Below are 19078 nucleotides of genomic sequence, written 5' to 3' on the forward strand. Positions count from 1 at the left end.
AAGGAGGTTTTGTCATTTGTATCATCCAAGAATTGTTCATTTATGTAATGTAAAGGAGGTTTCCCCCTCGAAGAGGCTGAATTCTAAGGCGTGGATCTCTCTTTTCTATCTTTTTGTGAGCTGGTTTCATAACATTTGGTATCAGAGCTTTGGATTCTAGGGTTTCGCTGCTCCAAACAGGTCATCGTGGAATTTTCGCTATAAATTTTGTTCTGTGATGTTTCAGAAGTCGCAAAAAAAACCCATTTGAGAAGAAATTGCGCTGAACCTTGGGTCCGAATTTTAGAGCTTTTCGCACAATATTTTCGGAGATATGATCTCAGGAAGTTGGTCTTTTTGCAAACTCCTGAATTACACTCAAAACAGGTGACCTGGGGAAAATCGTCATAACTTTCTTTTTGAGCATCGGATTGAAATTTAGTAAGAAGGTACAGAAAGAGGACAGACTTTAGTTTTCTTTTATATATTTTTCAGAGTCAAAGGTTGAAACAGTGACACGTGGCACTTCATACAAGTTCGCTCTACTGAACTAGTCTATAATCAGGTCACTGCGGGAGATTGGGCATAACGCTTTCTTGGAGAATCCAATTTGGTTCAGAGTAGTGGCATTCGAAAGAGGACGTAGTAGGCTACTACAGGTCACAATTTTAGAATTGGATGATTAGAAATTACAGAGATACATCAGATTCAATATCAGGCTTCTACAAAGTAAAAAAAGGTGTGTAGTTTTTATTTTTTATTTTTGCATAAGCTTGGTTTGAAGGAATTCAAAGGGCATAGTAAAGCATTATTATCGGTAACTGATGCCCCGAGGAAAGAAAATGCAAACACCTAGTAAGGAACCTGAAAGCTCTAGCATGACTCATGAAGAAGAGGAAGAAATGCTACATGATATATCAAAATTACAAGAACAAGTGCAACAAATGTCCCTTGCACAAAAGGAACAGAATCTAAGATGGATGGTTTAAAGAAAGGTGTAGAAGCTAAGATGGACTATTTAAAGAAAGGCGTAGAAGCTAAGATGATTGACGTGGAAGCTAAGATGGATGATTTGAAGATAGATTTGAAGACAGACATGGACGAATTGAAGATAAATATGAATAAGTTGCTACAAGAAATCGTCCTAATGGTGAAAAGGTAGTAAAGGAAACTCATGATGAGAACAAAAGAAATGTTAATCATGATTCCATAGATCTAATGTTGGATCGAAGAATCACCATATTCCAAAAATCGATATGAGGAAGTTTGATGGCAAGGATCCTGCCACATGGATATTACAGATGGAGCAATTCTTCGATCTCAATAATGTGCAAAACACACAAAAGGTACGTATGGCAACTTTATATTTGGAACCAAATCAGTTTGTATGGTATCAATGGCTTTTCTCTCGTAAAAATTTATCACTTGGGCAATTTTTACGGAAGAATTGATAGCACATTATGAGGATACAAAAAGCAACACTTTTTTTAGCCAATTGATAAGTCTCAAACAAAAGGGTTCAATAATGGAGCACATTGAGGAGTTCCAAAAATTGAACATAAGGGTAAAAGATATTCCAGAGGAGCATAGGATTGATGTGTTCATAGGGTCTTTAAAGGATAATATCCAACATGATGTTCGCCTTTGGGAACCTGATTCATTAGAGAAGGCATTCAGGTTAGCAAGAAAAATGGAAAGCAAAATTATGGCAACCAGGAAGCATACCACTCACAACTATAAAGACGGAAGTGTTGTTGCCCCTAGTCTTCCACAACCTATAAGGTTGACACCACAACAATTGGAAGAAAAAAGAGCAAAAGGGCTTTGTTACAGTTGTGATAGCAAATACACTAAAGGTCATAAGTGTGCTGAGAAGAAATTATTCTACATAGATTGTGAAGAGGAAGAAGAAAAGGAGCAAGAAAGGTCAAAAGAAGAGGATATATTCCAGGAACAAAGCCTAGATGAAGAACAAATAAATCCGACCATATCTTGTAATGCATTGGCGGGAATTACCACTCCTCAAACCATCAAGATAGAAGGACAAATCAAGAAGAAAAAGGTAATAGTGTTGATTGATTCAGGAAGCACCCACAATTTTATTCATTGTAGGGTAGCAAAAGAATTGAATTGCTTCCTATATCCAGCACCAGAGTGTCAAGTGATGATTGCAAATGGAGGAACAATAAATTGCTCTGGAAAGTGCCATAATATCAAGCTATCCATGGGAGAATATGTATTGACTAGCCCAATGCTTTCCATTCCAATGGGAGGTGCTGATGTTGTACTAGGAGTCCAATGGCTACAATCCTTGGGTACAATAGCTTTTAATTTTCAAGAACTTTTCATCAAATTTTCTGTGGAAGGAAAGGAAGTTGAATTAAGGGGTATTGCAGGGAAACCAGGAAAGATAATCAGCTCTAATGGTATGACAAAGCTTCTAAAAAAGGAGCAAAGAGGTGTAATTGCACAATTATGTTCGCTAGATGTTTCCACATTGGAATCATCTATTTCTCCAGATCTCCAAAAAGTCCTGGACAATCATTCCAAGGTATTTGAGACTCCCAAAGGTCTCCCACCTATGCGTGATCATGATCATGCTATTCATCTGATTCCAGGAAGTGTTCCTCCAAACATCAGGCCGTACAGATATCCCTATGTCCAAAAAAGTGAAATTGAACGTATGGTTGCAGAAATGCTAGAGGCTGGTATAATTCAACCGAGTCAAAGTTCTTTCTCTGCTCCAGTAGTATTGGTGCACAAGAAGGATGGATCATGGCGCATGTGTCCAGATTATAGGGAGCTCAACAAGCTCACTATTAAAGATAAGTTCCCCATTCCTGTCATTGATGAATTACTGGATGAATTGCATGGATCAATTTACTTCACCAAGTTGGATCTTCGTTCAGGATATCATCAAATCAGAATGAAGATTGAAGACATTCCGAAAACGGCATTTAGAACTCATGAGGGTCATTATGAATTTTTGGTCATGCCTTTTGGCCTTACCAATGCACCTTCAACATTTCAAGGTTTGATGAATTCAATTTTCAAACCATTCCTTAGAAAATTTGTGTTAGTATTTTTTGATGATATACTAATCTACAGCAAGTCTTGGAAGGATCATGTTGAACATGTTGACAGGGTGCTACAACTATTGGAGGAGAAACAATTATATGCAAAAAGATCCAAATGTTTCTTTGGAGTCCAGGAGGTGGAATATTTGGGTCATATTGTATCTCATGAAGGAGTTAAGGTAGACCCTAGCAAAATTAAAGCCATTAAGGAATGGAAAATCCCCACATCCATAAAGCATCTGCGAGGATTTCTTGGGTTGACAGGGTATTATCGCAAGTTTGTTAAGAATTATGGGAGAATAGCAGCACCTCTAACAACATTATTGAAGAAAGATGCATTTTCATGGACTCCGGAAGCAACAAAGGCCTTTGAACATCTTAAAGAGGCAATGTGCCAAGCACCGGTCTTAGCTACACCGGACTTCACAAAAACCTTTATTGTGGAATGTGATGCTTCAGGAAATGGAATTGGTGCTGTTCTAATGCAAGATGAAAGACCCATTGCTTTTGAAAGTCGTCCAATCAAGGGAAAGTTTTTAAGCAAAGCTATTTATGAGAAGGAAATGTTGGCAATACTCCATGCACTTAAGAAATGGCGACCCTACCTAATGGGAAGACACTTCAAGGTAAAAACGGATCATGATAGCCTTAAATACTTTTTAGAACAAAGATTATCCTCTGAAGAGCAACAAAAGTGGGTCACAAAGATGTTGGGTTATGACTTTGAAATCATCTACAAAAAAGGGAAGCAAAATGTGGTGGCAGATGCACTCTCAAGAAAGGATGAGGATGTGGAAGCATTGTTGTGCGCCATTTCTATTATCCAACCAGATTGGATAAATGAAGCAAGGGAGGAATGGAAGAATGACGAAGAAGTGTGGGCACTTATTCGAAAGCTACAACAAGATTCCAGTACGTCTGATACATTTAGCTGGAAAAATGATTCGTTATGGTACAAAGATCGCTTATACCTCTGTAAGAATTCCCAGCTAAAACAAAAGATTCTTATGGAATTGCACACTTCTCCCTTAGGAGGGCACTCAGGATTTTTAAAAACTTACCACAGGGTTAAGAAGGAATTTTTTTGGGATGGCCTTAAATCAGATATTCAAAAGTTTGTGGCAGAATGTTTGGTTTGCCAACAAAATAAAGTTGAAACAATTAAGACACCGGGTCTATTACAACCTTTATCCATTCCAAGCCAACGTTGGGAGGAGGTTTCAATGGATTTTATCACAGGTTTACCCAAGTCTGAGGGAAAGAGTGTCATCATGGTGGTAGTTGACAGACTTACCAAGTATGCACACTTTTGTGCATTATCACATCCATTTAAAGCCAGTACAGTTTCTACTGCATTTATGGAAACAATTCAAAAGCTACATGGAAACCCAAAGATTATTGTAAGTGACAGAGATCCCATTTTCACTGGAAATTTTTGGACAGAATTATTTTCTTGTCTTGGTACTCAGTTAGCTCATAGCTCATCTTATCATCCTCAATCTGATGGGCAAACTGAGATAGTAAACAAATGTTTGGAAGGATATCTTCGTTGCTTTGTATCTGATAAACAGACACAATGGGTCAAATGGTTGCCTCTGGCTGAATGGTGGTATAACACTTCCTTCCATACAGCAACAAAAATGACCCCATTTATGGCACTTTATGGGTATCAACCACCATCCATCACATCATATTTAAGAGAAAATTCTAAGGTTCAGGCAGTGGAACATCACATCGAACATCAACAACAAGTCCTCCAACTCTTAAAGGATAACCTCGTGTTGGCACAGAATAGAATGAAACAACAGGCAGATCAACATCGCAGTGAAAGAAGTTTTGATGTAGGTGATTGGGTATTCCTACGGCTACAACCATATAAGCAAATGTCCCTCAAGCAAGCTAAGAAGGATAATAAATTATCACCAAAGTATTATGGTCCGTACAAGGTGTTGCAAAAGATTGGTACTATGGCATACAAATTGGAGCTTCCTGCAGCTTCTCGATTGCACCCAGTTTTCCATGTTTCATGTTTAAAGAAGGTTATAGGCGACAAGCTCCCAGTTCAAACAATATTGCCAGAACTTGACGAGGAAGGAAAAATTATATTGGAACCGGAAGCAGTCACAGAAACAAGAACTCGACAGCTACGAAATCGATCAATTTCAGAGTATCTTATCAAGTGGAAGAACTTATCCGCTGAAGATTCCACATGGGAGGATGAGAATTTTATGCAGAAGTATCCAGAACTACTCAAGCGTTGAGGACAACACTTTTTTGAAGGAGAGGGGCATGTTGGGTCCCTATAATACTAGTGATTACCCCATTACTATTGTAGTTATACCCCTTATTTATATTGTTGTGCCCCCATTACCCCCATATTGTTATTAATGTGCCCATAGAATCCCTCTATTGTTATTTTTGTGGCTTTATATTATTATTGTTAGGTCGGCTAGACTATATTGTGACTCCATAGACTCCTATATATAGAAAGGAGGTTTTGTCATTTGTATCATCCAAGAATTGTTCATTTATGTAATGTAAAGGAGGTTGCCCCCTCGAAGAGGCTGAATTCTAAGGCGTGGATCTCTCTTTTCTATCTTTTTGTGAGCTGGTTTCATAACATTAAGTTTCCCAGCCCATGATGCAACCACCTACCAATTACATATAAGATCCAATGAACTTCCTCATTATCAAGTACAATAATTCATTAGTGCATCTAAGTGAACCAATCTTGTTAATCAAGTGCACAAATGAGACTTCATAATGGGCTTCTCTTCCAAATTTGGGGCTTTAAGCATGTAATAATGTTACCTCCCTAGGTAGGAGTGGCTAATAAACAACCTTATTTGGTGTTCCCAACCCCTAAGGGGGAAGACAGGTTCAAGATCCATCCTTCAATTGATAGGGATCATGTAAATAATTGTGAGTTGGATAGGGACACAGGGGTCTCAATCCAAATGCCATGGGTTCAAGGGTGGTAATGATGAGAGATGTCCACATATTTAGGTGTATAGATGTAGGAGGGAGCAATCATGGACACATGAGTTACCTCGACCATTATTTTTCCACCCTTATTCATTTACCTTTTTTATTTTCTTAATTTTTCTTCTACTCGGGGCTCCAAAAGATGAGAGCATGTTGTGTATGATATAAGCAATTATTAGCCCCTTAAGGTGGGGCAGTTCATCACCCACCAAGGGTTGAGACGTGCATGGGTTCCTTAATGATGTGGGGGAACTCATGGATCCCTAGGAACCAGGTTGATGGCCATAATGAAGGGTTAGAGCTCATGTTTGACTTTTTCCCACACGTGAAGATAATGTCCCGACCATCTTTTGCATTTTATAATATTCTTTTCTTTTGTGTCTTTCTTATGGCCATGATATTCTTTTAACTTTTTTTTAGTTGCATCAACCTCCGGGGCAACATTTCCAGGCCCAACCAAACATGTGGACACGGGGAAGGAGTGTACCAATGCCTTGTGGAACCAGTGGTCATGCAAACCTAGAGAGGGAAGATGATGAGATAGAGATGGTAATATGTGGAGGGGAGTGAAAAATGTGAAATAAGAAAATGGGACCGCGCTACCAAAATTGAGGTTTCCCAAGTAGTGCCCTTCCTGAAGCTATAAACCAATAGGATAGAACCCAAGGGGCTAGGATTGAGGATTAGATCCCAATTTAAGGTGAGGGAACAAAACTAAAGTCAAAATCCCTCCTCCTTCCAAATCACCTAATAATCCATGCCCAAAGTGCCCAAAGAAAAACAAGCATAAGCACTCGATTGCACAATGAAAAACATATGTTTAGGATTAGATGGACCATCTTCAAACTGTTGATTTGGGATAGCATCGAGTGTGCTCTAACCATGAAAATTGGTGGAGAGGCTAAAGCACATGAGATATCCAAGACCTTGAAATGGTTTGGACATTCTAACCGGTTTGGGAGATATTAAAATAATTAATATTTTTAATGGAGTTCCTAAGTCTAAACTTAGGAAAAATAAAATATTAACGAGTATTAATATAAAAATGGGTTAGAAGGTTCCAAAAGTCATGGATCAAGCCAAATCTAATCTTAGCCATTGATTAGAGATTGAATCTCGGTCGTTGATGGACCTATTAGCACTCCAACAAACTCCCCTAGGTTGTAGCTCGGAGATACCTAGTAACATATAAATCTTCAATATTGTTCTCTAAACTATTGGAATGGATTAGGGTTTGGATCAAGTCAGATGACTGTTTCAACTTTCTTTTCACTCTAGACATGCATGAACACCCTCATCTTGACAAGGCTTTAAACCACTAATGCTCAATACTTTATAGATTCAGTGGATAGGTGGAGAATCCTGATTGTACCAACAGATACATATATTAACACATATGAATGGCTAGCCACAGAAAGTAAATGAAACTTGCAAATTCTAATTTATCAATGCAAAGATAAGATGACAGTTATCTGGCATTAGACAAAGAAGAAAAACATGACTAACCTATTCAAGTGAAATCTTAGAACAAAGGAGAAGGTGGCAATTGAACATGTAATAGCAAAAGAAGCTTGTATTACTGGAATGAAGATGAGATGCTGGGAGGAACAGAGTATCTGTAGTCTCCAAAAGTTGAACCCTTAATACTTCGAACTTTTAGCAATTTATAGGCTTTTTAAAATGCCCTCGAATCCTCTGAGGTTTGAGATGTCCTAATCTATCCTCTCTGTATTCTAACTACTTGATGCCATAACTAGACAGACATGAGCTCGAAGAGCTCTGTTTCTAACAAACATGGTAATTATATTCTTGTAATTTTGCCATGTTTTCAAGCGGCTCGCTTGTGCCAGTGACATTCCATGACCATTTTTGTTGGTTCAGTTGCATCGTGCTGTCGTTTTTCCCCTTTCGGCCATGTATTCCGTTATTTCAGTTCAACTGTTTGACTGCCACAAACACTGACAGACCCAAAAACTTTCCTCCTCGAGTGACTGATGGGAAGTGGGGTACGGGGGCACATGGGCCGTTGGATGGCGTGAATCGACAGTCAGGATGCTGTTTGGGTGGCGGAGGAAAAACTGAGGTGATCGTGAATGAGGGCCGTTGGATCAGGAGGAACGGACGAAGGAGATCAATCACCGAAGGCTTGAGGTCGTGGCTGGAGCAGAATAAGTCTGAGCTATCAGATCTTAGATGGCCATATTGGACGGCTATTGGGAAAAGGAGGTGCTCAAAAGATAATGCCCAGGAGTGGTTTTACCCAAGCAGAAGTGGTTTCTATCGGGCAGTCACCAGGCGGTAAGCGGTAAAGGTCAGAGTCCGCCCAATTCTGTTCATCGGGCACCACGTAGCAGCAGAGGAGAGAGAGGAAATCACTTTTATCAAGTGGTTATCCCTCTCGCTTGTTGCCCAAGTAATATGTGTGATAACTGTTAGATCTGGTGGGAATGATCTAACGATGATTGATCGAGCACATCTCGTCGGTCAGGTGAATTGCAGGCCATCAGATCGGTGGGAAGATCGACAACAGGGGGGACACAGAGGTATGGGATGTCCTTGAGAAATGTGCAAAGGGCACATGTGAACAGAAAGGTAAGGTTTTTCGGGGGTTTTTGTGCATTAATGCATGGGGGAAAAAGTGGATTAATTCACTTAGGGCCAAGGTGAGAGTGGGTTTGGTTTTGATGTGAGGGTTGGGTTAGGATATGAGAGAACGAGAATGGGAGTGGATGAGTGAGAAGAGTGGGATGATGGACCGTGTGGGAACCTCACCATGACAGCAAAGTAGACCATTTCCTTCCTTTAGCCTTTGAAATAGCAGCGCTGCACCTCAGGGCTAACACTAGCTCCTACTAGGGATGAAAGCCTCCCTGTGAGGTTTCAAGAACTGCAGACTACTGCCTTTCCAGTAAAAATCAAAACAAACTAATCTCTTAATGTTCCATTGGGCATGGAGTTTATTTGCATAAAAACAAAAACTAAAAAACCTATCACAATATTACCGCTTTACAGCCTTATATGAAGTAAAGTTTCAAAAACCACCCATTGACTAGGCCATCAAAGACACCTTCCCCCTCCAAATTGTGCAGAATGAAAGAATTGTTCATTTGATCTTGAGCAATGACAAACGGTCCTGTCCATAAGGCATCAAATTTACCATGGTTGCCCATCTTTTCCTTCAATGCATCCCATTTGAAAACCCAGTCACCAACCTGAAAATTGTCCACCTTTTCTTTTCTATCAAAAGTTTCTTTGACCTTCCTCTGATGAATTCGTGACTTCTCAACCAGTTGTTCTCTGATCTGTTGTAATTCAACCAAGTTACTCATTCTCCTCGCCATGTCATTCTCTTCATCCTTATATTCTTGCAAGAAATTGGCCATAGGGAGAATTAGCTCGATAGGAAAAACAACATCAACGCCATAAACCAGCTTAAAAGGAGAATTTCCTATGGATTTCTTGTTGGTAACCTTGTCAGCCCACAATGAAAACTTCAACTTGGAATCCCAGTTCTTTTTGTTGTCCTCCAATAGTTTTTTGATCATCCTTAGAAGACCTTTGTTAAATGATTCTGCCAGGCCATTGCCTTGAGGATAATATGAGGTAGAATGCACTAATTGAATGCCCATGGATTCACACATGTCTGCCAATTCTTGTGCCCTAAAAGTTGCTGCATTATCAGTGATTAGTTTGGTTGGGCAACCAAATCTAGTGAAAATATTCTCATTCAAGAACTTCATGACAACCTGATGATTAGCATTCTTAGTGGGTATAGCCTCAATCCACTTGGTGAAATAATCAGTGGCCACCAAGATCCATTTGTGCTACCCACTGGAATGTGGATTGATCTCACCTATGAAGTCCAAGCCCCACTGCTGGAATGGACCATTGGCATGTACTGGCTTCAAGGGCAGAGATTTTAGCTGTTGTCTTCCTGCAAACTTTTAACATTTGTCATAAGACATCACAAAAGAAAATACATTAGAGAACAAAGTAGGCCAATAATACCCAGCTCTGAGGATCTTGTGGGTTGTGGTTCTCCAATAATGATTCCCTCCACAGATGCTAGAATGGAACTGGTGCATGACTTCCACAGATTGTCCTTTGTCTAGACATCTCAAGAGGATCCCTAATGGGTCTTTCCAATAAAACAAGTTTTTAGCAATGCAGAATTTGGCTGATCTAATCTTAATGGCCCGAGCTTGACTTGAGCTAAGCCCTGGAGGGACTTCTAGCTTCTGCAAAAAGTGAACTACACTGGAATACCATTCACAGGTGGCTATATTTTCAGCCAAAGACTGATTCTACTCTTTCTCTTCTGTTGCTTCCTCTGTCTGCTCACCACCTGAGTTTGAACCCATGCAATTGATGTCTAACAAACTACAATTTTCCTCAACCATAAGCTTAGCCAAGCCCTAGCCTTTGACAAGCTTGGTGGGCTTCACCTCTATGTTGAACTCTATGAATTTTGCAATCCATTTAGCTCTCTTTCCATCAATATTTGGCTGAGCTAGGACATCTTTTACTGAGGCTGAAGGTACATACGCAACCACTTTGGAATGTAGAATATAAATTTTGAATGACTTTAAAGATTTTATAAGGGCATAAGCTTGTTTTTCAATAAGGTCACACCTTAGTTCAACATCCCTTGGAGTTTTGCTGAAAAAGGCCACAGGGTGCTCTACACTTTCATCATTTTTCTGCAATAGAACTACTGCAAGTGTATCATAAGAGGAAAAAGAGAAGATATGAAACTCCTTGGTATAATCTGGACTGATTAGAGTGGGAGCTTCCATGATAGTTTGTTTAATGGCTTCAAAAGAGCTTCTTGCACCATCTGTCCATTTTATTTCTGATCCTTTCTTCAACATGTAAGTGATGTGCTTCACTAGCTCTGCAAAGTTTGGAATAAACATCCTGACAAAGTTGATCTTACCCAGGAAATATTAAATGTCCTTTTTTGATCTTGGGATGGACAATGTCTGAATTGCTGGAACTCTTGCTAGATCAATCTTTACACCTTCAACAGAAACAAAATGTCCCAGAAGTTTTCCTTCTTCTAGAGCAAACTGTGACTTCTTTGGGAGAAATTCCAAACCGTCTGCACTTTAGAAACACCTTCTTCAAATGATGCAAATGGTCCTTGTGGCTGCTGGAAAAGACTGTTATGTCATCAAGGTAAATAAGGACAAACTTTTCCTTCTCTCCCAAAAAGGCTATGTCCACGGCCCTCTGAAAAGTAGCCCCATCATTCATCAGTCCAAAAGGCATCTTGGAGTACATGAAAGTGCCCCAAGGATTAGTGAAGGCGGTCTTTTCCTGATCTTCTGGATGTACAACAATCTGATTGTAACCTGAAAATCCATCTAAGAAAGACATGACTCTAGCCCCTGAAACTTTTTGCAACAAGTGCTCCATCTTAGGCAAGGGGTAGTTGTATTTTTTAGAGCATTTGTTCAGATTTCTAAAGTCAACACAAAGCCTAATTTCTCCATTCTTCTTTATTACTACCACAAGGTTAGCTATCCACTTTGAATACCCTAGGGGAACTATGATCTTGGCATCCAACAGCTTCTTGATTTCACTTTCAATCAAAGGCAATAAGAGAGGGCTGATAGGCCTTAATTTCTACTTAAAAGGGATGGTGTTCTTCTCTAGTGTAGTCTTATCCTGAATGATGTTGGTGTCATAAGTCTTAAGATCACTGTATTCCCAAGAAAAAATATCAACAAATTGTTTCATTGGGGCACAATGCTCAGAACTTTGGGTAGAGGACAAGTGAGTGGACAGATTTATGTATTTTGGATGGGCTGGACTCCCTACATTATTTCTATGAATTGCAGACTCATTTTATTTTTTGGCAAGCTTATAAGGTACATCATTATGATTGAACAACTTCTCTAGGGGCACCAATCCTTTGGGTATATGGTTACTAGGCAGTTGAACAATGCTATCCTGACCAATCTCGTCCTTTAGCTTGGGATGATTGCATTCTTCAATGGTTTCATTTTCTTGGTAAATGTGCATTTCAGAAAATTCATCAATGACTTGTAAAAACCTATTAATTTCATCATCATCTTCAAAAAATTTCCAATATTGGACATTGTCAGGCAGAGATGGTCTATATTTCACCTGAACTTCATAAGTCAATTTAGGAGGAAAAGGAGGAATAAACATGCAGGCAGACACAACAAGGGAATCAGCAAGCTGGTTCTTCATTCTAGGGATGTAAGAAATGTTGAAACTATTAAAATAACCCTTGAGCTTCCATACCTCATCTCTGTATGCTTTCATCCTTGGATGCTTTGCTTGGAAAGTTTTGTTCACCTGCTGAATGATAAGGTTTGCATCTCCAAACACCTTCAAACCTTTGATGCCCATTTCTTTAGCAACGTTTAAGCCCAATATCAAGGCTTCGTACTCTGCTATGTTATTTGTGACCTGAAAAGTTAACTTGAAAGATAAATGAATGCATTCTTGTGTGGGGGACACAAGGACTACACCTGCCCTTGTAGCTTCCTTAGAGCAAGCTCCATCAAAGAACATGTCCCAAATTTGTGGGCCTTCTTCCTCTATGATCTGGCAAACCGGTTTCTTAAGCTGCATGGAAGCCAACTGGGATTCTTCAATCTGAAGAATACAGGCTCCAAAATCAATGCATATATGGGATTATTAGTGGGATTCCTTTCATCACTGATGATATAAGCCAATTGAGCTTCTCTGTATAATCTCCTACTCTCACCTCCAAAGACTGGGAGAGTAGCATAGAACATATCATTTTGCAATGTTCCACCTAATCTCTTGATCCAACCTCTAGAGAGAAACATGCCAAACTTGGGGGGTACATCTGCTACCACAATATCCATCATCATGCTTTTCATGGGCAGCTGAGACAAGGTGATGGCTAGGTCTTTGATTAATCCCAAACATTTCACCTTTCTAGAGTCAAAAGAAAATAGTTCATGATAAGGCTTGGTAATGTCAAGACCCAACTCATCCATGACAGCCTTGGGCATTAGATTATGGCTGGCTCTTGTGTCCAGAAGGTAGTTGTGAAGTATTTTGTCATGAATAGTCAAAGAGACATAGAATGATGGGGAATTGTCATCATAATTTTCAATCATTGGGCTGAGAGCAACAGTTGGTTTGTCATCTTGCATATTTACATAGTCAGTGGAGGCTTGGATGGCTTGAGACTCAAGGGCCTCGAGGATAGATCTCTTGAAGGACTCATTCTTCACTAGTTCAATCAGAGGTATAGGTATTCTTAACTTTTGAATTTCTGATTGAAAACTGAAAGGAGAAGGAGACTTGTCAGGGCCTCTTACCTCGTGAGCTGGAGCTTTGAGGATGATGTGATCAATTGCATGTCATTTCTGCTTATTAGCTTGCTGTATTGCAGGGACAACAACTCTCTGAACAGGGGTTTCCTTGGCATTATTCATATTTGACCTCAGATCCTATCTATGCCGATCATCAGTTTGTAGAACAGCTTCATCATCCCACTCTTAGCTAACCTGGTCATTGAATAATGACTTTTTATAGGCAGCTGAGGTCAAAAAGGAGGCACTGCCTTTGTCTTCCAGATAATGGATCTCATCATCTTCTTCAAACTGTTCTTCTTCCATGAATACATTCTGCAAAGGGGTCTTCACCCTTTGGTCTTCATTGGCATCTTTGCTTCTTCGCAGAATCTGCAACTGCTCATTAGCTCTTCTATATGGATTTGGATTTCGAGGAGCAAAGGTATTAGGAACTCTTCCTTTCCCAGGGTGTGGTCAACCTTTAATTTGGAGATTTTAGAGGCTAATGACTCTATCATCTTGGTCATTTTATCTATCTTGGGATATGAAGATGATGAAGATTCACCCCTCTGTCTCCTTCTATCAACATTTCCCTTGAGTCTCTCTGCAACCATGATGTTTGATTCTACTTCCAAGGCTACATCCTAAATATCAGCCAAGGTAGCACATCGTCTCTCCCTTAATAGTAGATAGAAGTCAGAATCAAAGGCACTGGCATAGGTGAGTTTAGCAAAGGCAGTGGTGGGTTTTACTTTAGTTGGTATCTTGCTGTACATGCGGTTAAACCTCTTATAGAAATCAGACAACAACTCACCATTTTACCTCTTTAAGTTCCCAAACTCGGTGTGGTAGTAGAGTAGATCCTTCTTATCCCCCCAATGCTTTAGAAATGCATCATCTAAAGCCTCAATATCATCTATAGAACTTGGGGTCAGTTACCTGAACCATTTTCTAGCCTCTCTATATAGACTTTGGACAAAGACTCTCATCCATACATCATCTTCACTAATGTCCAGGTTATCAGCATAGCTATAGAATGATTCAATATGTTCCTCAGTTGTAACACCATCAGTCCCTGTGAACTTAGGCATATACTTCTGATATTCTCCAATAGGCATGGAATTCAAAGGAGTGAGCAGCACTAGAGGTCCATACCTAGTAGCTATGATTCTTTCCATTTTGGTGGGTGCTTGTGGTCCTGCCATAGATGTGGTGGCTATAAGGGTACTAAAAGTCTGAATGATGGAGGGTTGAGGAGTGATTGATAGGACCAAAGGAGTATGATGGATAGGAGGAGAGGCTTCCTTTGGGCTTACAACAAAAGAAGAACCTAAAGAATAAGGAGCTCTATTAATATCTGAGATCTTTTCTTCACTGCTAGTATTAGATGCTATACTCTCAACATGTATTTGTTCTATTACAGAATTTTCTTGAAGAGATATAGAATATTGTTTAGAACTACTTGAACCTGATGCTCCTTTCTACAAAAACTTTCTTTCTTTGATGATTTTTTTAGGGTCAGGTACTGGATCAGCTTGTGGCTTCTGAGAATTTCTCCAAGTATGCCTCACAAATTGAGCCAGCACTATGGAGTGGAGTCGGCAAGAGGTTCGTCCTCCAGTAGAGTCACCAGATAGATGATTACAACCCAAATAGTGTCCAAGCTTTGTTTATCATCAAAGCTGGATCTGTGTCGTCCCCCAGGGAAGCTGAGCTTTAGTCTCCTCTCCCCGACAACGGTGCCAATTATGTTAGCACTCCAGGAAACTCCCCTAGGTTGTAGCTCGGTGATGCCTAGTAACATATAAATCTTCAATATTGTTCTCTGAACTATTGGAATGGATTAGGGTTTGGATCAAGTTAGATGATTGTTTCAACTATGTTTTCACTCCAGACATGCATGAACACCCTCAGCTTGACAAGGCTTTAGACCACTAATGCTCAATAATTTATAGATTCAGTGGATAGGTAGAGAATCTTGACTGTACCAGCAGATACATATATTAACACATATGAATGGCTAACCACAGAAAGTAAATGAAACTTGCAAATTCTAATTTATCAACACAGAGATAAGATGACAGTTATCTGGCATTAGACATAGAAGAAAAACATGAATAACCTATTCAAGTGCAATCTTAGAACAGAGAAGAAGGTGGCAATTGAACATGTAACAACAAAAGAAGCTTGTATTATTGGAATGAAGATGAGACACTGGGAGGAACAGAGTATCCGCAATATCCAAAAGTTGAACCCTTAGTACTTCAAACTTTCTACCATTTATAGGCTTTTTACAATGCCCTCAAACCCTCTGAGGTTCAAGATGTCTTAATCTATCCTCTCTGTATTCTAACTACTTGATGCCATAACTAGACAAACATGAGCTCAAAGAGCTCTATTTCTAACAAACACGGTAATTAGATTCTGGTAATTTTGTCGCACTGTCAAGTGGCTCACTCATGCCAGCGACGTTCCATGACCATTTCTGTTGGTTCAGCTGCATCATGTTGTCGTTTTTCCCCTTTCAACCATGTATTCCATTATTTTAGTTCAACTATCTGACTGCCACAAACACTGATAGAACCAACACCTTTCCTCCCCGGGAAATTGATGGGAAGTGGGGTACGGGGGCACATGGGTTGTTGGATGGCATGAATTGAACATCAGGATGCTGGTTGGGTGGTGGAGGATGAACTGAGGTGATCGTGAACAAGGGCCGTTAGATCGGGAGGAACAGATGAAGGAGATCAATCACCGAAGGCTTGAGGTTGTGGCGAGAGCAGAATAAGTCTGAGCTATCAGATCTTAGATGGGTGGATTGGATGGCTATCAGGCGGAGGATGTGCTCAAAAGATAATGCCCAGGAGTGGTTTTACCCAAGCAGAAGTGGTTTCTATCGAGTGGTCACCAGGCGGTAAGTGGTAAAGGTCAGAGCCCGCCCGATTCCGTTCATCGGGCACCACGTAGCAGCGAAGGGGAGAGAGGAAATCACTTTTATCAAGTGGGTATCCCTCTCGCTTGTTGCCCAAGAAATATGTGTGATAGCTATTAGATCTGGTGGGAATGATCTAACGACGATGATTGATCGAGCATATCTCATCGGTCGGGTGAAGTGCGGGCCGTCAGATCGGTGGGAAGATCAACGGCGGAGGGGACACAAAGGTACGAGATATCATTGAGAAATGTGCAAAAGGTGCATGTGAACAGAAAGGTAAGGTTTTTCTGGGGTTTTTGTGCATTAATGGATGGGGGCAAAAGTGGTTTAATTCACTTAGGGCCAAGGCGAGAGTGGGTTTGGTTCTGATGTGAGGGTTGGGTTAGGATAAGAGAGAACGAGAATGGGAGTGGATGAGAGAGAAGAGTGGGGTGATGGACTGTGTGGGAACCTCTCCATTACAACAAAGCAAACCATTTCCTTCCTTTAGGCTTCAAAATAGCGGTGCTACACCTCAGGGCTAACAGGACCAACGAGAAAAGTATAAGAAGAGGCTTGAGGGTCAGTTGGAGAACACACTAAAGTGATTAGTCATTCATTTTGCTAGAGCGGGGTTGCTAAGAAAAGTTGAATCAGTGATCAACAGGGAGGGGTAGTGAGTACGAGGCAGAGAGGTAGGGACAATACTGGCAAACCAGCACAGAAGTAGAGAGAGCGAGAGCAGTAGTCAATCCAGGCTACGTAGAGCCCAGCAAAGGCATCGCAGAGCCTAGAGAGACTGCATCATCCACGCAGAGGGTAGAGGGAGTGACACAGAGGCTCCCAAAGGCTGCGCAGTGCCTCAGAAGGTTGACGTAAAGGGTCTTGGGGCTAACGCAGGTCAGCAGGAGGTTGAAAAAGTGGCCAGAAGGGCCAACATTGAGCTTCAGTTGTGCTGGAGAGGGTTTCGTGGGACAGGTTTTTTGAATACCTATTTCCGAATATAGACATATCATTGCCGTGTATTTTTATCTGTTAGGTGAGCCAGTTTAGGCACCCATTTGTACTCAAATAAACTGCATAATAATATAACCCTCTGAATAGTTGCATTGGTTTTCCCGCATTGGGTTTTTTCTGGGGACATTTGTCCAAAAATAATGGTGTCACTTGTGTGCTTGTTTTCTTTCAGTTGATGATCTATAGATGTTGATACTATACTTGTGTTTATTTTCAGTACTTACAAGGTAAATAACTTGTCGAGTAATTAAACAAGTAGGTGAAATAAACCAGATAGTACAAGAAGAATTTCTAATGGGTTAGACTTAGAAATTCCAACATGGTATCAGAGCATGGTTACAAATCACAGGAAAACTAAAGGCATCAACCAAGTAGAGTGCTTGCAGTAGATTCAGTTGTCTCGAGTGACAGAGCTGATCCTTGCTGAAGGCAACAGAGGAAGGAGTGACGCAGAGGGACTACGTCATCAATATGGGCCAAAGAAAGGCCAACGCAGAGGTTGAAGGATGCAGAATCAGACTCACGTAGAGGCCAGAAGGGCTAACGCAGTGGGCTGAGGGAGCTGATTTTCTGGTGCCGGGATTACGCAAAGCCAAGTGGCTCAATCTTTTAGTTTCTGGGGCATAGGAGGCTGTGGGTAGTTTTCAGAGCAAAGCTGGTGGGGTACTGTGCCAAAACAGTGCCTAACAGGGCAAGACCAAGGTGGAGGGAGTTGTTGCCGAGGCAAATTTCTAGCCAAGGAATCTGAATCAGTGTTGCAGTTACACAGTCGATCGGACTGGGGCAACTTGACGTTGGCAAAAGGATTTCCAGAAGGGAAATCGAGACTCAGAGGGAGTTGAACCGAGAACTTCCAGACAGGAAGTTGAGAGACTCAGCAGGAGTCGAACAGAGAACTTCCAGGAGGGAAGTAGAGAGACTCAAAGGAGTGGAAAGAAGAGCAGCGAGATGGCCATGAATGGGCTTAGAGTTCGGGATATGCTGGACAGAACGTCTAACTTTGTGGTCTGGAAGGTTAGGATCTTGTCCATTCTAGATAGATATCGCCTCAAGGGCTTTGTCTTGAGAGCGATAGCTATCCCAGTTGACCTGATAGCTAATGAAAGGTACAAGGAGGCAATGGCTAAGGCTAAGTGCATCCTTGATGGGGTCAAGGATCATGTGGTACCACATATTGCCGAGAAGAAAACGACAAAGAAGATGTCGGATGCCTTGAAGACATTGTACTATCATACTTCTGTGTAGAGGAAGATGTTCCTAGAGAATCAGCTAAGGGCATACCAGATGCAGAAGGGGGAGCAGATAGATTTATTCCTCGGTCGGTTGAAGGAGATCCGTGACCAGCTAACTTCCATTGGGGCCATGTCAGATGAGGAATTGATGGTGAGGACCGCACTGAATGTTATTTCTGAGGATTGGGAAGAACTGAGGGTGGCTCTTCGTCATGAAGAGATCAAACGGTTAACCAAGGTGGGGAGTAGCGAAAAAGGGGTCAGGATCAAGAATGATGAAGAAGAGGATGCGACTCTAGCATCTGTGGGAAAGTAGGAGAAGAGGAAGAAGAAGGACCTCTCAAAGGTCAAGTGCTTAAATTGTGGGGAACTGGGTCATTTTTCCAACCAGTGTCCTAGGAAGAAGAGTAAGGGAGAGCCTTCAGACTCGAAGGCAGCGCCAGCAAAGGCAAAGAAAGAAGTCAAGGAGGATGAAGACTATGCCATGAGTGCTCATGTACCACTTGAGAAGAAGTGCGGAGACATTGAGTTGTAGTCAAGAGGCCTACAGGCGATGAGGGGCAGGATCGT

Source organism: Pinus tabuliformis, chromosome X (genome assembly GCF_031772625.1).
Source record: "Pinus tabuliformis cultivar Carrire ecotype Pingquan chromosome X, CPIR1, whole genome shotgun sequence".
Classification (NCBI taxonomy): domain Eukaryota; kingdom Viridiplantae; phylum Streptophyta; class Pinopsida; order Pinales; family Pinaceae; genus Pinus; species Pinus tabuliformis.